The 23824-nt window shown below is 37.7% G+C and overlaps 1 protein-coding gene and 1 long non-coding RNA gene across 2 annotated transcripts in view; one reads left to right on the top strand and one right to left on the bottom strand.

Annotated features, from left to right (window-relative positions):
• Window positions 1-23824, top strand: part of TCF4 (transcription factor 4) — a 354008-nt gene that overhangs the window by 17006 nt on the left and 313178 nt on the right. The window lies entirely within an intron of this gene.
• LOC144242730 (uncharacterized) overlaps window positions 1-23824 on the bottom strand; it is a 40091-nt gene that overhangs the window by 1838 nt on the left and 14429 nt on the right. The gene's annotated exons all lie outside the window — the stretch shown is intronic.

The following is a 23824-nucleotide window of genomic DNA, read 5'->3' on the forward strand; positions in this document are numbered from 1 at the left end:
ATAGCCATTATTTCTAGAATTATTTATTGAAAAGTCTGTCCTTTCTCAAGTCACCCACAATGCCACTGCTGTAATATTTTAAGTTTCTTCATTTGTAAAGGTCTTTCATTCTGAGTCCTTTACCCTAATCTATCGGTCAGTTTGTCTACCTTTGCCTTGGTACTATATTATCATAAACATTATGTTCTATTTTGGTATCTGATAGGTAAAGTCCTTCCTCTTCCTTTGTTGCACATGTACACATTTTACTTTTGGCTGTTTGGGGATTTGTGTTCTTCCATAGAATTTTTAAAATAATTTTAAATATAATATCAAGGCCTTTCATAGGCTCTTTAGGGATTTTATTGAAGTTACGTGGGAACTAATGATCAGCCTTGAGAATATTAATATACTTTCAACCAGTTAATCTCCGCTCATGTATCTCTTCATTTCTTTAGGTCTTGTTTGGTATCATAAAATAAGGTTTCAGAATTTTTTTCATGAGGTTATGCATATCCTTTGATGATTTATTCTTAGATGCCTTACTTTTTGTAACTGTTTTTAACGTATTTTAATTCAGTGTTCAAATAGTTTGTTGCTGGCATATATAAATGCAATTGATTTTTGTATATTGATTTATATTATATTCAGCCTTATTGTTAAACTTATTAATTCTAGAAATGCCTTTGTGTTTTCTTTAGTTTTTCCTTATAGGCAGTCACGTCATGTGTGAATAATGATAGTTCTGTTGTTTTTCCTTTGAAACCTCTATACTTGGCTTCGTCCCCCCCAATCTTGTCTTACTGTGCTACCTAAAATCTCAAGTACATGAAGTAGAAACAGCAATCTGGGTATTCTTGTCCTTTTCTTGATTTTCCCTGTTGACGTTGATGATAGTAGATATTTTACTAAGGGGATTTTCTTCTATACATATTCTGCTAAGAGTTTTATCATATGGTTTTTCTACATATATTTAAATTATTATAATTTTTAATGCTCATTTATTTTTGAAAGGGGGGAGGGGCAGAGAAAGAAAGAGACACAGAATCTGAAGCAGGCTCCAGGCTCTGAGCTGCCAAAACAGAGCCTGATGCAGGGCTTGAACTCACGAACCGTGAGGTCCTGACCTGAGCCAAAGTCAAGAGGCTCACTGACTGAGCCACCCAGGTACACCTAAATTATTATCTTTAAATCCTCTTTAATATGTTTATGTTGTGAGTGACGTTTATATTTTTCCTTATGGTAAACTCCTCTTGCAATTTTGGGATAAAATTAATGTGGTCAAGATGTATTTGTATTACTTTCTTAAAAATAATATTCTGGGACACCTGGGTGGCTCAGTTAGTTACGTGCCCGACTCCTGATTTCGGTCAGGTCATGATCTCAGTTTGTGAGATGGAATCCCGCATCACCCTCTGAGCTAACAAAGGAGCCTGTTTGGGATTCTCTCTCCCGGTCTCTCTCTGGCCCTCCCCTGTTCACATGCTCTCTCCCTCTCTCTCTCAGCCTTTCTCTCTCAAAATAAATTAATAAACATTAAAAAAATAATATTCTGGAATAATTTTCTAATATTTTCTATCTGTGCTTATAACTAAGATTGGTATACATTTCTTCTCTTACTGTCCTTGTCTAGTTTTGGTTACAAGTTTATATTAACCTGTAAAATGAATAGGGGAATATTTCCACTCTGTTTTCTCTAGAAGAGTCAGTATAAGGTTGAAATACTCTGTTCCTTGGAATATGGTAAAACTTAACTATATAGGTATATGAACCTGACGTGAGAAGATTTTAAACCACTGATAGAACTTTTAAATAAAAAGTAATGAGAATGAAAATTTTACTTTCTTTTTTCAGATGGTTTAAAAATCATATGGAGAAATATCTATATATGATGTATTTAACTTTTTTCCATTTCTTATCAGTTTTTTGATTGATTGCCATCAAGTTGTTCATGGTATTTTCTTACTAACTTTATATTTGTTTTGTGTTTTTCTGATTTTTTCTAACTTCCCAAGTTGAAAAACTTAGCTTATTAACTTGTCATTATTATTATTTTTTTAACTTAAGAACTTAAGCCTGTCACATAACCCCTAAGTACTGCTGTCACTGTATTCCATAGGTTTAAATATGTAACATGTTCATTATATTTGATTTATAACTGTTTTAAAATTTCTGATATGATTTCTTCTTTGACCTTTGCAGTATTTATTGGTGCCTTGGAAATTTTACAAGTGAATATGTTATTTATCCTTTATTACTGACTTCAAATGTAAGTTAATTGTCAGAGAACTGTTCTATGTGATAGCAGTTCCTTGGTTTTTGTGAGACTCGCTTTATTATCAGTTTTAATTAATCAGTTTCCATAAATGATCCATTGTTTCCTTGAGCAGAATGTGTATCTTTTTATTATTGAATTGAAGGATCTATATATGTCCAGAAATGTAAACTTGTTAATTGTGCCTTAAAATCACCTATACCTTTACTAATGTTTTATCTGCCTGACATATTTGTCATTGAGAGAAATGGATTGAAATAATCTCCCTGTGTTTCTGTTTTGGCTTTTATATATGTTTCAATTATATTATATGCAGTTAGGTTTGGAATTGCTGGGTCTTCCTGGTTAATTAAACTCTTTATCACTTTGTAAATGGTCATCCTCTTTCTGCTCTTTTGTCTTTAAATCTGTTTTTTTCTCTGTTTTAGTATAGTTATCTCATTTTCCTTTTGGCTAATATTAGTCTAGCGTACTTATTTTTAAACTTCTATTTTCACCCCATCCATGCTGTTGTGTTTTAGGTACACCGGCTTTAGCTGAATTTTACTTTTAGTCTAATCAGATAATATCAAATTACTTGAATCCACTTATTTAATCTTGTACTTCAGTTCAGGCCATGTGCATAGACTACAAAGGTGCCTTTTGAAATGGTGCAATGTGGAGCATTCGCGATTACTGCCATCTAAATTCTTGACTTCCATTCACATTGCTTCTTACACATATATTTTTTCTCCTATTTCTTTAAAGAAATAGATTAAGGTTTTGCTTGTTTCATACTTTATTTGCTCCTCTCACTGTGTAGGAAATTTGTTTCTGTTGGTTAGTGATTACTTTGAGATTTTACTATACATAGTTATCTGTCAAAGTCAAAAGTTTGTCTATAGTCTAAATTCCCTATTGAAACAATTTTGGGACCATAGAATACTGTTCTGTCTATCACTCCTCCCCGTACTTAGAGTATTTTTGTGTTGAGCCTTAAAATATTTTCTAGAAATTAGGTGTTATTTTATAGACAATGTTTAAATTTACTACTTCACTAATTTCTTTGCTCCCCACTTTGTGGCATTTTAGATCTTTATGGGATTGTGTTCACAGTTCATGAAGTATATACATATACTTAAGAAGGTTTTTGGATAGGGATGTTAAAGGTCAAGTCTTGCATTTTTGTTAATTCACAATTTCCTAATTCTTACTCTTGAAAGATAATTTTGCAAGATACACAATTCCAGATTGACATTTGTTTTTTCTCACTGCTCTGATGATTTTATTCTATTGTCTTCTGAATTCTCTGTAGCCCACGAGAAGTCTGTAGTCTGAGTAATCACCATTCCTTTCTAGGACATCTGTCTTTTCCCCCAACTTCTCTTAGTTTTTTACGTATTTAGCAAATCTAGGTTATTCAACCTCTTAGCAACTTTTGAGAAAAGATTCATTTCTTTTTGGTGAAAGTTCTAGGCATCTGGCTTCTCCATACCACATTTTCCTGGCATTTTTTTTCTGCCTCTCCTTTGCCGGCTGTCTTCTGCCTAACTGTACGTTGAGTCTCTCAGGGATCATACCTCTTGTGTTGAGAGGCCTCAATCTGGAATCAGATTGGGTTGGTCATCATCCAGTTGTTAGAAGTGAGACCTTGTTTCCTTCACGTAAAAGGATAGAAACATTGTTGGGAGAATTCAGTAAGATAATGTTTGCTATGTGCGTAATCCATGTCTAACACACATTAGGCAGTCAGTACATGTCTACTTTTATTCTCATGTGGATTTTCTTCTTAGTCATCTCGTCTGTTTCCAAAATAACAGCTTTCGTATATATTGCTCCAGTCCTCTTTGTGTCTTCCAGTGTCCGTGGCAGAGCCACATCTCTGTTATATTTGATTCCTCTCCTCCCCTTAGTATATGCCTCCTTGACATCTCTGTATCTCAGGAGTGGCATTATCATGTACCTTGTTGATTAAACCAAGATCAGCACAACTTAGACTTCCTTTCTCTCCTTTCTCCCCATCTAATCATCATGGAGTTCTGCTTTCCACCTCTCCTTTTACCATCATTTGATGAGGTCAAGGCACCGTCATTTCTTGTCTGGTCTAATCAATGTCCATGTTTCCACTTATTTCCTGTTGAATCCATACTCCAAAGCAGCCAGAGTGAGTTTTCAAAAAACGCCAAATAGAGCATTTCATTTCCCAATGTTCGTGTTTTTCATTCTTCTAAATACTTTCAGGGTTAGAGAATAACTTCTGTACTCCTTAACATATCTCAGAGGTAGCTCATAGCCTCATTTGATTCCCTTCTCCTGTTGGTCTCTTCACTCAAGCTGCAAGGGACTTTTTTTAGGTCCTGGACTTTATCAAGCTTTTCCTTGGTCCAGGGCCTTTGCACATGTGCCGGAGCACCTCTCCTCTTGATCTTTGTTGGCTAATCCATTGTTGGCTAATCCATTCAGATCTCATCTAAAATGCCGTTTTCCCAGAGAGGTTTCCTCTGATCTCCTACTCTAAATTAACAGTTCTTTTGATTCAATAAATACAGGGTTTGTTTAACAAATGATTCAGTAAGCATACATATACATTTTACTTTGAATCTACTAAGAGGAGTGATAGTTAGTTCTGTGGGATCCTGACTCATTTTCAGTGTAGTCACAGTATTGTCATTGGAAGCCACTCATTTTCTTTCCTTTTGTGTTCATTGGTCCAATTTTCAAGGTCATATAAATTTTCTATCATATTATGATTTATTTTGCATTTCACATTACATTTTGTACATAGAATTTGTTGCCAGATAAAATATTCTCCGTTTAGGGATTGACAGCTCACAGTCACTGAGTAGTGTATGTTAGGTTATTATCTTATGTAAAGCCCTGAAATCTGGTCATCCCTAATTTACTAAAGAGGAAACTGAGATTCAAAGAATNTAGCTCACAGTCACTGAGTAGTGTATGTTAGGTTATTTATTATCTTATGTAAAGCCCTGAAATCTGGTCATCCCTAATTTACTAAAGAGGAAACTGAGATTCAAAGAATCCTCTGACTTGTCCAAGGCTGTAGAGGTAGTGGGGACAGAGCTTTGGTTTAGTCTAGATGTTTGAACCTCAAGAGGATATCTTGTTCTATATCTTCTGCTTTATTTCTGCTATGAGCAAAGTCTTGATAAATTCCTATATAGTGAGTACAGTTCACAAAGTTTTTTCACATACTTTACCTCATATAATATGTACATCAGGTTTTGGAAGGGGCATGACATTTTTGACATTTCATCATGATTCAACCTCTTCATTGACTAACTTTTATTCTTCAGAGCATCCCCTTGAGCCCTTTGAATTTATAGATAAGAATTTTTTAAAATATTTTATTTATTTCTGAGAGAGTGAGAGAGAGACAGCATGAGCAGGGGAGGGCCAGAGAGAGACACACAGAATCTGAAACAGGTTCCAGGCTCTGAGCTGACACCCAGCACAGAGCCCGACGTGGGGCTCGAACCCACAAACTGTGAGATCATGACATGAGCCGAAGTCAGAGGCTTAACGGACTAAGCCACCCACGCGCCCCTAGATGATAAGAGTTGAGCGAAGAGTGATTAAGGGAGTTCTCAGAAAAATTACACAAAGGAAGATTGAGTTGCTGATGAGTATTTTTTCATTATCCGGAGAAGAAAACATAGAAACTTATTTACTTTCAATAGTTGTGTCTGTATGTCTTCTGTCTGGTTGACTGCTGTCTATTGATATCTATGATAGAATATGTTTTAGAAAAAAATGCAACCAGCACAACTAGGCCTCGATTTTATAGATATTATTCTTAGGAGAAGGCTAAAGTTTTTAAAGTGAGTTATTTATAAAGAAAAGTATCAACTAGATAAATGTTTAGTTAGTACTTAGTTATGGCAAAAAAAAAATCAAGAAAGTAGAACTGAAATTTGGGAAGCACCTTCGGGGGAGTTGGATTCTGGGGCCAAGGAGGGTATCCTTGGACAGACCAATGGAAGCACACGGAGAGGCTGTATACGTGCTCACAGGCAAACTTCTCCGCCCAGGGCTTACTTACCCAGTGCCTTCCTTGGCTCCACCTCCTCTACTAAATATTTTGCTTTTTGGCCGGGTGTGCTGTTTCGAATATACATTTTGATGTTTTGATTTTATAAAGCTACAATTTAAAAGAAAACATATGCTAATACTCGGTCCCTCGTATGGTATGATTTTAATAATGGTATGAATTTTACCATTTTACCTCTTGTATGTCTAGGATCTAAAAAAAGCATTTCCTTAAAAGAAGAACTCATTCTTCTTTATATTAAAGACTTCAGAATAAATACTTGTTTCTGAAACTAGAATGACACAGACTAGGGTAGGGGTCAGCAGACTTCTGTAAGGAAGCAGATAATAAATAGTTTTGGCTTCATGGGCCATATACTTTCTGTCTGAATTCTCCTGTGGTAGCGCGAAAGCAGCTGTAGGTAACAAATAAACCAAAGAGCATGACTGCGTTCCAATACAACTTAATTTACCAAAGCAGATAGCGGATAGCAGCTGGATGTTGCAGGGGTGAGGTAGGGAATGGCTTGCAGACCTTCAGTCTAGAGAAATGTACTTTAGACCTAAGTGTAAAAAGGATGGGCTTCTCCTCCTATCGTTGGATCTGTGATACTGGACAACTCACTCTAAATCTCAGTGTGAGAATGTTCATTTGAATAGTGGGACACGCATAGGTTTTCTTGTATAGATAATACCTATTTTCTTCATTAAAAAATTTTAATATATCACAATAAAATAAAAAATATCACAGTACTGAGCATGTGTTACTTTTGTACACAGAACAAACTATTTAAATATTTAAACACGAGTGAGGGGCTCCTCGGGGGCTCAGTCAGTTGACCGTCCAACTCTTGATTTTGGCTCAGGTCATGGGGTCGAGCCCTGTGTTGGGCTCTGGTGCTGAGCATAAGGTTTGCTTAAGATTCATTCTCTCTCTCTCTCTCCCTCTCTCTTTCTCTCTCTGTCCCTCTCCCTCACTTGCATGCTCTCTCTCTCAAAAAACGAAACAAAAATGTGAATTAAAGAAGAAAATTGTGACAATAATATATACGTGAAAGAATGTTGTAAGGAGTAGATCAGATTCTTTGTGGAACTAAGATGGACACAATTAGATCAATGAGTAAGTATTAGGGCGCCTGGGTGGCTCAGTTGATTAAGCGTCTGACTCTTGATTTTGGCTCAGGTCATAATCTCACAATTGTGATATTGAGCCCAATGTGAGGCTCCAAGTGGAGTGTGGAGCTTACTTGGGAATTCTCTCTCTCAGCCCCTCTCTCGCTTGCTTTCTGTGTCTTTCACAATAAATAAACATTAAAAAAGTAAGTATTAAGTATGAAGATCATTATGGGGGAAGATTGTTTCTTGTGTATCTTGTGCCATACAGTATTTTATTAAATAGGCATTGATTATTTTTGTAGTGTTTGTTTATATGTTTATCAATTAGCAGGTTTATTGCGTCTTCACTATTTGAGGACTGTGTTGAATGCTTGAGATACGGAAAATGATAAATAACACAGTTCTTGATCTTGGGGATTTCCCATTGAGAGAGAATATTTACATAACATATTATTCTATTGTATGATAAATTTCCATTAGAAGAGTGTGTGGGGCACCACTAGAGAAATGAGAGTCATTGGGAGTGGAGGTAAGGGCTAAGGACTGCCATGTCACTTGCACCTTGAAATACGATTAGGGAGTGTTTAGATAGAAGGTTGGTTAAGACAAAAGGTTGAAGGACAATTTGATCTGAGGGAAGGGTATGTTCAGTTGTGGACTTTGCAAATCACAAGTGGTTCTCTAGGATCAGAAATGGAGCAATGCAGCAGGTTGGAGGATGTGATGCTCAAAGTCTGGTAAGGGCCAGGGAGTAAGGCTCAGGGAATCTGAACATTTATGGAGTTATGTATGGAACACTTGGGAATCCGATGAAAGATATGACACTTTTCCATAGGAAAATTCACATAGCATGAAGATCCAATATTTTGCATATAGTTTTGGGAATAAGGATCTAGAGATCACTTTATGAACATTTTAAACTTTCCCTATGCTTCCCTTCTTGAAAAATAAGGGGAATCAACAGCAACATTAATATACAAATGCTTTATTGTGCTGCTTGATGGTGGTAGCAAATGCTCTTGATAAACTCAAGTTTGTTTTTACTTCATTTACTTACGGGCTTGGGACCATATGAGATTGTGTTGAAACTGTTAGATTTATAATGTTCTCGAAGAGAGGGTTAAAGCAAAATCAGAGATGATTACTTATTGGTAAATATTTGTATACTTCACTTACCTAAACGCTGAAGACGTTTCCATAGAATTTGATAGCTTTTGATGGTATTTCCTGATCTATAAAATAGTGCTACTCATAGGACCTACTGAATTGTTGAGATCAAATGAACTCATCCCAGAATAGCACTGAGCCCTGGGTTTACACTCCATAAGTGCTCAATAAATGTTAGCAGTCAATAGCATTATTAGTTGTGAGAAATCCGTAACGTATGGAGTAGTCACAAACACTTGAATTCCGTTTTTGAGCATATAACTAGCCTTGTGTTATTTGCCACATACATTTCTGTGTGGGCCCATGAATTTCTGGATCTTCATGGGTCATGTTTTTGGAATAAAACTACCTTAACTAAAGTACCCTTCACAGCACTGGTGAAGCTCTTCTCAGTGATAAGTTGCGTTCCGTCTTTTTGGTATAAAGCAGCAGCGGTGGTGTAGATAAGTTAACTAATGAATATGATTATGTGAGATTTTCTTTTTTTTTTTTTTTTTTTACAGCTTCTAATATTCAGTGGGGAAATTTTCCTTGTTAAGAGTCACTGACAAGGCCAGTTGGCCTAAAATTAGATCCAGCAGCTGTGTTTTGAATCAAGGCCCCACATGTGCACTTCACACTCTCTTCCCACTGAGCTCGTCTGCTTCTTTATCTTGCTTCAGGGAGCAGCCTTTTTGGGTGAATTTGAACATACGTGTTTTTGCTGGTTCAAACCAGAAAGGTGCCTCTCTGTAATCATATGCCGTATTTATTTTGATTATGAAATGGCAAAACCCAGAAAAACGAAAGCTTGCTTTATTTATTTATTTATTTATTTATTTATTTATTACTTTTTGTAAAACCATCCATCTAGTATAATTTTAACTTTGGCCACGTGTGGAGACTTTAGCCTCCACCTCCTACCCCTACTCTTAAATCCCTCAATTATCCATATAAAAGAGAACATGGATCGAAAAGAAAACTTGGGAGCTAAAATCAAGGCACTAGGTCATTCTTCTGTATAATTGCTACCCACATCAGCCTTTTTTTTTTTTTTTTTAAAGGGGACAGAAAATCCCATGATTATGTTTGCTATTTTTGACAGCTAGAAATAATTGAGGTTTCGTTTTGTCAATTTATATTCAGGAACCAATGTTAATCAGTGTTAATTTTGTAGGTCCTAGTCTCTTTGTATTTCTTTGTTCTACTATTTGGCTAATAAACATTTTTTTAAAGGATGTATTCATATATACAACATTATTGTGATTCGGTTTAAGTATCGGTGGTTATAAGTGCACTTCATTTCACCTAATTAAGTTATTTAGTCATTTACACATTAGCAACGTACTACATATTCCACTTTTACAGGAACTTATTTTAATTATACCCACAGTTCTGTTCTGCTCCATTATATCCATAGATCAAGCTGAATAATAGCAGTCTTAAAAGCCATATGCTAAAAGAGATTATAGGTCATTAAGGCCAAATTAAGGTAACATTTCTGATGGCCACAAGCGGAAGCCTAACTAACAATTACTTTTTTCTTTTGCTTTGGGGAGCTCGTTCTATTTGGCTTTGGCGTTGACAGTCTCATAGTTGAATGCTTGGCTTTTGGCATGTGTTGGTAGTTGCTTTGATCATGCTGATTTCTTTTATGGGGGATCTGTTTACAACACATAAGTTTTATTTATCCAGAAATCTCTAAATAAATTTACTGCCATTTTTCTAAAAAAAAAATGGGTATTCTTTATTTTATTTTTATTGTTTTTGAGGATGAGAGCATGAGCAGAGGAGGGACAGAGGGAGAAGGAGAGAAAGAATCTTAAGCAGGCTCAATGCTCAGTGCAGAGAGTGACTTGGGACTCGGTCCCATGACCGGATCATAGTGTGTATTCTTTAGTCCTGTCTCTTCTTACATGCCTTTGAGAGTCAACCGAGCCAACCAGTTTTCATAGTCAAAGGATGTGAAGATTAGCACAAGTGTTTCACTTATTACTCTTTTTAATAATGTGAGTAAAACCTGGTTGTGCCACACAGGAGTGACCTAAGTAACTGTACCACATTCTCCCAAAGCCCCAGCTTTAACTCCTCTGATGGAAACTTTGCCTAAAAACAATGACCATAACAGACAGTCTGGCTTTTAAAAGAGTCAATATTCAATTCTTTTCTTGGTTGGCCTAGAATCACTTATTCAGGACTTCCTTCCAATGTATCCATTTCCATTTTGTAACCGAAGGATGTGTGACTCTAGGGGTGTTAATTTTCTCTTTGAGAAATACTTGGGTTTTATAAGGGGAATACGTATTTCTGGATTATTTTGTTGATGATAGAGATCAATATAGGCAGATCAATTTTTAATTATCATTACTTGATTATGTTCCAGTTTCCTGATCTGTGATTGAAATTTTAAATAAGCCTTCAATGGAAAACTACAATTAAAATGTTCCAGTTAAACTTTTTAGGAAATTGCTTTTCTGCTGGATTAATGAAGAATTTCCTACTATTCAGATTTGGAAGATGTAGGGCAGTTATAGAAGTATTACTGTGGTTGATATAGAACTTCTGCATTTTGGTTGGAAATATATGTTTTCATCAGCTCCTATAATTTTTTTAATACTACCATTTAAAGTGATAATTCATTCTAGGCATGTCAGTGTAGAAATTGGCAGTTTACCTTTTATGTTAAAAGGGGGAGAAGAAGAATTTACATTTATATTTTGTTGGAAAACAAACACTGAATGCTATTTTCACATTTCACTTTCTTTTTTGTAAAAGTGAGTATGTTTTCTTGGATTTCCTTCCATTAGTGGAAACAAGTACTAATGTAGGTCTTCCATAAAAGCAAATCAGTGTAACATGAAGTTTGGAAAATTGGGGGATAACCCTGTTTTGATTCTTGTACCATGTAAAGGTATTCTTATAAATGTATTTAGACTTTATTTTAAAAGTATTTGTTTATTTTTGAAAGAGAGACAGACAGAGACTGGGGCAGAAACAGACAGAACGACGGGCAGAGGATCCATAGCGGGCTCCATGTTTATAGCACAGAGCTCAACGTGGGGCTCAAACTCATGAACCGTGAGATCATGACCTGAGTTGAAGTCAAGGCTTAACCGACCGAGCCGCCCAGATGTCCCTATATTTAGGCTCGTTGGAAGACTGAGCAAAACATTTGGTGACAGTTGCAAATATCTTAAATATATTTTGGATTGTTTTGCTCAGAATTCTAATCATAAAGTAGAAGAAACGAATGCAATTAAGAGTGTAATCATCATTATATTCCTATTAGTGTGGTCATTTTTTCACATTAGTTTTGGGGCAGTTTGAACATATTAGATACTTTAAAGGATAGATTTGGATAATGCAGCAATATTAAAAGTCACACTGGTGACAAACTCTAAGGAAGAAACTTGTTTGGCTAAACAAGAATTTGTTGGTTTGCAAACTAGCTCCTATACATGGAGGGCGAGGAGAGACTGAAGAAAGAGGCAGACCACCTTGATAGGTGCCTGTTTTAGTAAACAAGGGAAGTCGCATATCAGGCTTGTCTTGGGTGGCTGCAAGATGAGTAGATCTCTGCATCTGCCCACCTGAATCTTAAGAGTTCATATAGAGGTCTTAATGGGGTTCAATCACATATAAAGTCCAGATGGTCTTAACAATACCTTACTCTCTCAAGGCTGCATCCTTAAAATGGCTCCCACTGTGAGAACAGTGGAGAACATGTATTCCAACAACAGGAGACGGGTTAAGGAGCCTTCAGTTGCGTGATTGTCCAGGTCCAGCTTGAGGATCAACCAGCTTGCCCTATACCTCCTCCAACAGAATTGTACATTGACATATGGGTTGGCTGGTCCAGTGGTCTTTGGAGATGGAAATACTATGACACAGACAGATGCTCTTGGGTCATAAAGGGCTTGTTTCTGGATTCAGGGACCATAGGAATATACATAAAGTTGGCAATGGGAGCAGTAAGTGCTGGGGACAGGCTAAAATGTCAATAATTCTTATAGCACTTTACTTGGATTAGAATTATTTTCAGCCGTCGAAGTGTGACCAAGCTATCACCAAAGTTCTGTCTTCTAGATTTGTGGAAGCGGGTGCACTTGAATTGAATGACAGTAATGAAAGGAGATGATTTAGTACTTTTTATTTTAATGAGCAATGTAATTGATTTAACCATTATTTAAGAATAGAAAGGTAATATGGACGTGTGTATTTATTTTACTATGGAAAAAGTTCCCTTTGAAATTCTCAATAAGCCTTAAAACCTGAAACTGTTTAGCTGGAGAATTTGCATTTGCTTATTGATAGCTGAAGTCCTACTATTGTTCATTTAATATCCTACTTATTTGCATTTATTAATATGATATTATTGGGAAATTATGCTATATTCTTTTTATGGTGGTGTTTCTGCTGATTGATCTAGTCCCTGAAAGTATAACCAAGACATTAAAGTCATTATCATAGTTCTTAAACATAATTATTCTTGAACAGGGATGTGAAATCCAGGGCATTGTGGAAAAAAAAATGCTGTTCTGGAAAACCACTCAATCCTTTTAAGAGTCAAAGAGATTAAACAATTTGGAATTTGAAAAAAAATCACATTGAAAGATAAAGGTATATAAGCTCACTTAACTATTAATGATACAAATTAATCTGCAGAGAATTAAAAGCAGCTTTGTTAATGGTAGAAAACACGTGCAGTTAATAAGGACATTACTTCTCATTTGGGGTTAGGTTGGCCTCTCATTTATTAATATCTGTTTAAACTACAAATAGAAAGAACTCCATTTTTGCCAGACTTCTTGTCACAAGACCCAGTCTCTAAAGAGAAATATCGTTGATGGAAAACCAGAAAGACTAAATAGATGTATTTGGTCTTACAGGCAGTCCATTAATTTGCTCAAATTAAATATTATCTTTAAATATTGAAAGGTTAAATGTACACTGATAATGGATTTAGACAGCTATTAAGCTGTAATTGCTTTCTAATGCAGTTACTAAGAGACATTTGATATAACATATTGAGGAAGAAGAATTAGGGACTTTTCTCTACCTCCGTTTTAGCTGAGAGTTTGATGGCTTTAATTCTGGCAGTTGTAGGACTGGGATAACAATTTTTGTGAGACCTCGTACAACATACATAAAATATTCAGGGAACAGGTTAGGTTGTTGGGGGACTGTATTTTATTTGGTATACTTAATATTCCTACTTTTTGCAAACCTAAAACATCAGTACTATCAAATCAACACTCTACCCCAAATGTTTTTCTATTAGATAACAGTCCAGTTTCTGAAAATGTTACCAGTTCATGATTTCTCCCCATCTAAGTTGAATTACTGTGTTTTGTACCCTGGATACACTCATGACCAAATTAATTTGAAAATTTCTCAGTCTGCTGGAGAGTTGCGTCCAGCTCAGGGAGTAAACTGATGGCTTTCCCTGGCTGGCTGGGCACCTTTCTCTTTGGCGTTCACATTGTTTGAATTTGCAGGATGATATTTTCCTGTTTGTACAAGTTGCGTGTTGTGAGTTGAGTTTCAGCTTTAACAAATTGTTGTTAACCCAGGAACACATGCTGATTGATTGGGTCCGTCATCTGCCTCCAAAGTTCAGTACAAGGACAAAAATATTTTTTGGAAATGCAATATAAAGGAATGCTCACTCCTCAGAGCATCGTTTTCCTTATGAATTATTTAAACATCAACGTAGGAGTACATGTCAGGAAAAAATAACCTGCAGTTATAATATCAAGTCAGAGTAGTTTTGAGTTGAATAAAGAAAAGGAGGGAGACACCTTTTGATCTCCGTTATTGATCCCTGTCCCTCATGAGATTTTTGTTGTTTTGCAGCCTCTGCTATTTGTTGGCTAAATGGTTTTTTATTGGTTTTATGTTGGTTTAGTTTCCCTTTAATGTGGAATTCACTTTGACTTTTTTTTTTTGTTTTTTTTTGAGAGAGAGCGTGATTGATTGAGTGAGTGAGCAGGGGAGAGGGGCAGAGTGGGAGAGAGAGAGAAAGAGAGAGAAGTTCAAGCAGGCTCCAAGCTCAGCACTGAGCCTGACATGGGGCTCGATCTCATGACCATAGGATTATGACCTGAGCCAAAATTACGAGTTGGACGTTCAACTGACTGAGCCACCCAGGCGCCCCACAATTATAAAACCAATTCACTTTGGTTTTACAAACCTTTATGAAGAAGAGATGTGTGTCAAGATCTATTTTGGGTCCTGAGAAAGATTTTAGGTAGGGCCAGGGCCACTGCCTGGCACTCGCTGGCAGTATGCGGGCAGCATAGCACATGGCCTTCCTGGTTGGTGTCTTCAGGAAGAATGTGATGATAACCATGCCTACATTGAACTTCCAGGATACTTTCACAAATAGATTTTTAGTCCTTTTAGGCCCTCAGAAGTAGCTTGATTATTTCAGTTTCACAAACAAGAAATCCTATTCCTGAAGTCTTAAAAATGACTTGCCTATTCTTAGTACACATGAATGTCATAGAAGGCAGAACATACACATGAAATAAGAATTTTACAAATGCAGTAGGATCACAGAGGGAGACACTACTACTTTCATTGATCACAACCAGGGAAGAATTTATAGGGAATTTAAATTCAGTGTGTGCCCCTTGTTAATAACACGGGTGATATAACCTTTAAAATTTTTCCTGCTTCCCCAAATAGATGCTCTACTCTCTCTCCTCAATCTTACTCCATACTAAAAATCAAAAGAATAGGAAATTACATTTAAAATTTTTACTGGGATGGCTAAATACAGAATATAATTGCATTACAAGAGTCTAATGTATAACAATAATTCTTTAAAGTGGATTTAGGGTTCTGTCTTCTCAATATACTATGATGGCTTTAGGTTTCACTCATTAAAGCTGTTGTAGAAATCTTTTTTTTTTTCACTTAAAATTTTTTTAATTGATTTATTTCTGAGAGAGAGAGACAGAGAGATAGAGAGACAGAAAGACAGAGACAGCATGAGCAGGGGAGGGTCAGAGAGAGAGGGAGACAGAATCAGAAGCAGGCTCCAGGCTCCAAGCTAGCTGTCAGTACAGAGCCCGATGCGGGGCTTGAACCCACGAACTGTAAGATCATGACCAGAGCTGAAGTCGGATGCCGACTGACCCACCCAGGCGCCCCTAGAAATCTTTTTTTTTAAAATTCTGAGCCACTTTATATTTTTCTTTTGACTTTAGGCAATTTTGTAACTACCACCTAATTATAATTTTTCTGTAAATATATATTTTCAAAAATTTGTTCAATAATATGATTTTATACTTTGGGATCAAACGTACCACCTTTTTCCTTCCTCCTGTCTTCTGTCCCTTACTCCTTCCCTTTCTTCCTTCAGAATATCATCTCTCTTTACTATTTCTCTTAAAGTTAAATGGAAAAGTTGGATTTCATTGAATTGGGCTTGATATTGTCTAACATAATATCCTAGGGTTCTGTGAGGCTTAGTTTAAGATTTGCATGCTTAATACAGCTTTTAAATCATTTCCTTCATCGATGTGCCAAGAGCAGCCACTAGTCTTACCACCCCGAAAGCCCTGAATATTGTGATATACCGTACTACTCATTCTTGATATTTACTGATTCACTGTGTACACAGTAGACTGTAGAGCTTCATAAACTTTTCCACCCAAACTAAAGACAGAAAGTAAATACATAAACACAGGGGGCTTGGGGACTTGGCTGAAAGTTGCCACTTGCAGCTTGAAATTTATTTGCATCTGGTACAGAAAACATCCATGAAGTCGAAGCTTAGGAAGACATGCGATGTTGGATGTTTATCCCGTGTCATTGTGGATTCCAGGGATAATCCACATCCAGGAATTCCACAGACCCAGATGGAAAGTGCAGTTTTAAAGCAATGTGCTTGGGTACCGAAGGGTGTATTTGCCAAAGTCCCCATTGTCATTTATTTCAGGGTGCTGTGCTTTCTCTCCTGTTAAATACCATGAGAGTCTTAATCTTGAGGGTTTATTGGAAGGAAACATTGTTACCTGAGTGAAGTCCAGCAATAAAACCACTGCAAGAGGACATTACCTGACAGCCATATGTGACATTTTCTTCAGAATTATCCAAGTACTTTGCTTGGTGGCAACTTTGGAATTTTGGTGGTGTCTCTGAGTTATCCTTGTAAAAATGACCCATGCCTTTTCGGATGAAAATGTTCTATGGAGTTGCCACTTAGTGGAAGTTCTTCGGGAGGAAAAATCCATTTATATACACACACCTGAAGCAGGGATTTGACACCTATGTGTTTTCCCCCCCTCCCTCTGCGGTTTGTATTTTTCTAGAACGCATATTCTGAAGTACGAATACGAGCCGCGAACAAGTGGAGAGAATGGCCTGGAAGTTTTGCGCTGTACTTTCTGTGTGGGATGATTGCTTCACTTGCTGTTCCATTCATTTCTCATTTAAATATCTAATGACTCTCATCAAACAACATTTAAACTTTCTATGAGATCCCGTACGTGTCCCTTTAGATCATATTATGAGTAACAATGGATGAAATGAGCTTCATTGGCGAGTCCCGGGTTCCGCAGCTGTTGGAGGTGGTAGGAGAGCCGTCACCCGCACTCCCTGCCGCCAGCTAGGGGGTGGCGTTTTGCCCGTGAAGCAATGTATCAGAACCATGTCACGGGTATAGTACGTTTCATTTCCACATCATTTTCCGGGTCAGCACTGGCATGTTGTCTGGAGCCTGCACTTTACTCTTCTTGGTGATTCAAAACACACACACACACACACACACACACACACACACACACACACACACACGATAGTGTGAGTAGCATGGATGAAATTACTCAAGAAATGCCTCTTTAGCATTTGAAAAATTGGTCACAAGCCAGTAATTAATTTATTTTAAAGTAAATTAATCTTGGGGCTGACAAAAGTGTAGTAGCTAATTTTCCAAGATAGGTGTAAAGTCTTTCCCATGTCATAAATGTCAGGATTAAACCCAAGTTATTTATATTAGTGACCTTAATTTTATTCATAAGCTGCGTTCGATGTAACAGAAATTCAATTTAGTTGAATTTTAACCATCATTTCTGAGTGCAGACTTGTGTAAAGCCCTCTGCCAGTTTCTGGAAGGAAAAAAAAAGATGGATACAAAATAGTTCCTGATTGCACAAAGCTTTTTTTGTACAGCGCGGTTGGAGACATAGGTGTGGACGAATGGGGATATTAGGCCAAATGAGAAAAGGCATTTGAAAGAGCTAAGTAGAGGTGGCTTTTCACGTACCCAGCCCTGAGTAAATGATTGTGTTGAAGTAAAGTGTGTTCAAGAATTACCTTTGAATTTCGGTTATTTGTGTGTCACCATGAACTTCCTGAGAGCTGACTGAAAATGGCGATTGCCATTTGATGTTGTTTAGTCTAACACTCTTGAACTTAGTTCAGCATAGAAAATACACAGTTTTTCCTGTTTTACCAGAAAAAGGAGAAGCCGGAAGGTTTTGTTTTTTCTCTTTGTGCCTTTTTTTTTTTTTTTAAAGTCTTATTTCCCTCATCTTATTTCCCCCAGGCTTTTGTGGAAGATGATGTATTTTTCTCAAGTATCTTTTAAATAAGTTGGGTAAAGTAACTGGGCAAGTGTGATTGCAAGGTTAATCCCTGGGTGGGGGTGACAGTAAGGAACAGTAGAGACTCAAATCTCGTGGAGACGGGAAACAGAACTGCGACCATGCTTCATACAGGTTGGAAGAGACACAGTTGTGGTTTGGAGGCCACATTCCACAGTTAAGACTGTGAAGTTCGAAACCTGGCTCCGTTATTCAGCAGCTGTGTGACCTTAGAGAAGTTAATCTACCTCTCTGAGTTTCAGTTTGCTTATCTGTAACATGGCAAGAGTAGTAGCTTCTGCTTTCTGGGTTTGTGAGGAGCAAGTGGACTAATCCATATAACGCACCGACCACAGTGTCCCCCATTATAAAAACAACACTAACAATGCTAGCTGTGATTGATTATGCGTGTCACTTCACGGAGGGGGAGAATGAGTTTCAAGGTGTTTGAAAGAATAACATGTGAAGAAGAGGTTTTTGGCTTTGGCGTTTTAGTCACATGGAAAACAAGGAGAGAATGGACATTTCATTCAAAACCGTGCATCGCTAAGCATTAAACAAAAAGGGTTTTTTGGGATAAGCGTGATGATTTTGATTCTGATAGTTTAGAACTTTGGGCATGATGGATACCCGATTCAATCCATGTTTATGGGAATTGATGAAAATGGATACATAAAGATTTAAGGGGAGGGGGACATTCTTTTCTCCACAGCTGGTCATGAGCCCAGTGTAGTTGGCAGTAAAGTGGATTGTTTGGAATGTGTCCCTAAAATCCTGTAATTTAATTTTCATTATTTATATTACACAGTCAGTGTACGTGGCACTTTCCTACACACACACACACAAGACCAAATTTCTGGCCTGTGTAATTTCACCAGAGAAGATGCTGTATCTGAAATATTTGTACCTACTAACTTGACTGCTGCCTAGTAACACTCTACCACTGGGTCACGTGGCCCTGATCAAGGGGGTGGAGGTGAGATCAAGGGTCAGGATGTGGAATAAATAGTGCTACGATGGAAAAGGGACCCGTGTTTTATGCTACATATAAAATCCGAGTTTTTGAGGAGTCCCAAATAACAATTTTTTGAGCGTATATATTAGAGAAAATAGCAACCAAGTTGGGTGTTATTATGTAAGAGCAAACTATTAAAATAATGATTAAAGTAGTTTTCCTCTCGCAGCATTTAACTTATTTCATTTGACATACTTTTGTAAATACAGATTAGAAAATGATTCTTCTGATGTGTATCCAAGAGCAGATAGAGTAAGATTTCAAGAAGACTCTAGACATCTAACTTGGAGAATCTGTAGATCCCAGCCAGTGCTTTATGTTGAGTTCCAACATAAGTGGGCTGTGAATGAATAGTATTTACTTCCAGAAGCTAGGAGTTGTCTCCATAGTTTTTGCATGGGCTGTGTGAGCAAAGTCTGCATTGGTTGGACTTGACTATTCTCTGATTATAGTTCCGGTGTTTAAAAGAGTCATCTGGGCCAGGAATATGCTACTAATTGATTGCAAGGTGCAGGAGGTAGTTTCACAATTGGTTTAGTAGTTTTAGATTGAGGAAAAAGATATTCTTGAGATTAACAAGAGGAATCAGAATTGAGGACAGTGTAAGCATCCAGGGTCAAAATTTATTCAGCATATGCCAGCATGCCACCAGGAGCCGGAGAGAATAAATTATTCTGAATCCGTTCCTGGGCAGAATCCCTGTGCTGCTCCAGAATCGAATTATTTCACAAATCGTTTAAGTTGCTGATCACTGCTTGGAGATTATCATCCAAATGAAGATTATCACCTCGATGGAGTGTCTTCCTCCCTGGAACTCCCGTTTTTTAATTTTTTTAAGTTTATTTATTTATTTTGAGAGAGAGAGAGAGAGAGAATGCATGTGTGATTGGGGGAGGGGGGGAGAGAGGGGGAGAGAGAGAGAGAATCCCAAGCAGGCTCTGTACTGTCAGTGCAGAGCCCATGTGGGGCTTGGATTTATATGAACGGTGAGATCACGACCTGAGCCGAAATCAAGAGAGGGACGCTTAATCAACTGAGCCACCCGGGCACACTGCTGGAACTCCCTTTCAGAATTGTCAGAAAACAAAGCAGTGAATCCACATGTGAATCATTAAAATAAGCTAAGTGCAGTATGCCCAGCGAATCATTTCACACATTTGCTATTTCAAGAAATTGGGATTCAAATCTTATCCTAAATTTTACATATTCACATTTTTAAGCATTACTCAGACTCGTTCAAATTACTGAGCGGAGTAAGAGGTTCAGCTGAACACCGGGAAGATCCCTGGGGTCTTGAAGTGGGGTGGGCGGGGTTGGCGAGGGCATGAAACCCTGCTCAGCCCCCTGGTTCCGTGGCAAAGAGTCTGAGCGCGCAGGCATTCGATGGGAGTTTAAATTCTGGTCTAAATTGATAAAACAGAGTTGTTCTTCTGTGCCCTCATCCTTGTTTTTGTACATCACCGAATCACTCCGCAAATGGCAGTTTGTTTTCCAAAGAGGTCTGGGACCAGAGCAACAGCATTGTTTTCCAGCCTCTTTTGGCCGAGTTGAATTTCCCTGGGCGAAAGTTCTCTCATAGCTCTCCCAAGCAGTGCATCAAAAAGATGGTGTAGGAGATGTTCAGTGTCTTAGGAAATTTAGATGTGGACAAGGCTTTGTTAAGGGAGTTTGGACCTGCTTTTTTTTTTTTTTTTTTTTTTTCCTAATTCCATTCTTAGGATGCCTTCTAATCCTTAAATTCTTCACACAATGGGTATAAATAGATACCGGTGGTAGTTGTAGATGGCTAGCTCTGTAGCTGTATATTGACTAGATAATAGGATGTCCAAACTGAAAATATCAATAAATTTTGTCAAACAAGGGACCAGTTCAGTCTCACCCATCAGAATGTTTTATTGTAAATATAAGCACGGATGTCGGTTCGACAGAAATCGGATGCACAGAGGAAGTCATAATATGACTTCGAAATGCACCCAGCCATAGCCTTTTAGGGAATCCTGTCACCAGAATATTATTTTATACCGTCATATTTTTAAAAAGACAACACCAATGCCAATGAATAGGAAAAGTGCAATTAAATGGAAGCGCATTTTTCGATGGCAGCCTTGTTTCGGCAAAGAAGGTGTTTGAAGTTTAGACACTGTAAAAGTGGATTTGTAGTAAAGCTCTGTCTGTTTCAAAGTACTGGTGGCTCAGCAGCTGTTGGGAATCCGTCTGGAATGGGCATGGAACTGGGGAGAATATTTCTCCTCGGGCACTGGAACACGATCCTCCCTCGGCCCCCGCAGAGCAGAATCTATGCTTTCCTTTCTCCGGATTCTTTCTTTTTCTCCATCCCCCCGCCCCCCGCCCCACCTTCACTTACTCTGATTGATGGAAACACGTGCTGGGAGCTTTCCCTGACGTTCTTTCCAAACACTGAAAGTATGAAATGTTAAGGTGGTGCTATGTCTATTTTTGAACGTAAGGCTGTTAATGTAAAGCCTGTGTTGATATATTGGGATGAATTATAATGGTGATATTATTACAGCCTTCCAAGCTGAAAATTTATTATTTTTCTCACCTACTTTTGGTTGCTGATACTTGATCATGCTGTGCATCTGGTTAATCTGGGGGGACTTATTTGTAGATTTTCAAAACTTACACTTTGGTCCTTTTTTGCCTTCTTCAGGCCCCTCCTATTATTAAAAACCAAGTAGCGGGGCGCCTGGGTGGCTTAGTCGGTTAGGCGTCTGACTTTCGCTTGGGTCATGATCTCGCGGTTCGTGGGTTCGAGCCCTGCGTCGGGCTCTGTGCTGACTGCCAGCTCGGAGCCTGGAGCCTGTTTCAGAGTCTGTGACTCCCTCTCTCTCTGACCCTCCCCTGCTCACGCTGTCTCTCTCTCTCCTAGAAATAAATAAAAATATTTAAAAAAAACACAAAAAAACCAAGAACTGTAATCCTCTACAGACTTACTTGGCCTCCTCTCGCTTCCCGGTCGCCCTCATTGTTATTAGGAATGCTTACAATGAAGATATTTTTGTAAATATTGATTTATCATTGGTTTTGCAAATGTAGTGCAAAACACCAGTGTTGAAACTGCTCATCATGACTCTTTTTTTTCACTTGTAAACTTATAATTCATACCCGTGTTATTTAGACATCTCATTTTAAAAGGTTCAATGTCTTTTTGTATGTTGGATTTAAAAAGTCAACAGAAGCGGAAAGCCATCAAGTTTAAGGATCTCACTCGAACTCTTAAGTTATGAAAAAAAAACAAGCTGTGAGTCAAATTGTTTTTAAAGTCTGTCTTGCTTTGCTGTAGCGCAGCTTCCTTAGGGGCAGGGCCCGTGTCTCCCTTGATCATCGCTGTGTCTCTTGTTCCTGGTATATTCCTTCCCCAGAGGACTTATTTAATTATTATTCACTGAATGAATGAGTGGAAAACTCATCCTTAAACTTGATGGTTTTGTGAGGGTAGCAGCTATTACTATCCCCGTTGTGCAGAGGAGAAGACTGGGGCTCAGCATAGGCTGAGTCGCTATTCTGATTTTAATTGGCTGAGCCCTACTTGAACGTGAACAGTTTGGTTCAAGAGTCATGGCTTGTAATCATGACGTTCTACTACCTCTGACAGTCTTGTCACATGCACACTTCTATATAACACATGCCTGTGCATGATTTATCTTACTTACTGTGGAAGTTCTCTAGAAACACACTTATGTTTAAATGTTATCAAAAAGTGCTTGTATCAGCTCTGTGAGCACTGATCTTGTCATTTTTCACTTGCTTATTCCAGTCTTTTGAGTTGACAGTAGGTGTATGTGTTTGTTCCTCTATTGGATGATAGACCCCAGGGCAACAGGTGATTAATTTCTGCCTCATAAAGATTCAGCGACTGCCTTTAGGAATATACTTACAAAGCACTGANATATCTATCTAGTATATATACAGTATATACTAGATATACTAGATATACTAGATATATACTATATATAATATAGTATATATATATGTATATATATATATAATATATCCAGTATATTATCTAGGTGATTAATTTCTGCCTCATAAAGATTCAGCGACTGCCTTTAGGAATATACTTACAAAGCACTGAGTGTGCTCATAACATACAGAATTCAGTCCTCGTTTGCGGTAGATGTGCATAAAAATGTATAATTAGGAGCTGACCCTAAGAAACGTATAGTGAGATCAGGGAGATAAGCAGATAATTTAGAGAAGCAAAAATGAAAAAAAGCCCCCAAAGGAGAAAGCACGGAATCTTGGAATTTTATTCTCAAGAATGTTAGAAATGATTTAAGCCTCACATGGGTGAGGCAGGTAGGCGAAATCCTTCGGATCAGGGACGCCTAGCTCTAGAATGAGTAATTTAACCTCTCTCTGACTCATTTTCCTTTCCTTGAAAATGGGATGATAATAGTAATACTCCGCTCCCTTGTACATAGTGAGGATTAAGAGGGAGTAAACATACACAGAGTTCTTAAAACAGTTCTTGCACACAGGAAGTGCTGCATAAACAGTATTGTTGGAGTTACCATTTACAATTGAGGAAACTGAACCCCAAATTAAATTATTTACTCAAGGTTAACCCAACTAGCTAATGACAGAGCCGGGATGGAATCCTGACACACATGTGCTGTGTGCTTTTAGCATATTCAATAGAATTGTTGGGAA

The sequence above is a fragment of the Crocuta crocuta genome, unplaced genomic scaffold (genome assembly GCF_008692635.1).
Source record: "Crocuta crocuta isolate KB4526 unplaced genomic scaffold, BGI_CrCroc_1.0 scaffold36, whole genome shotgun sequence".
NCBI lineage: Eukaryota > Metazoa > Chordata > Mammalia > Carnivora > Hyaenidae > Crocuta > Crocuta crocuta.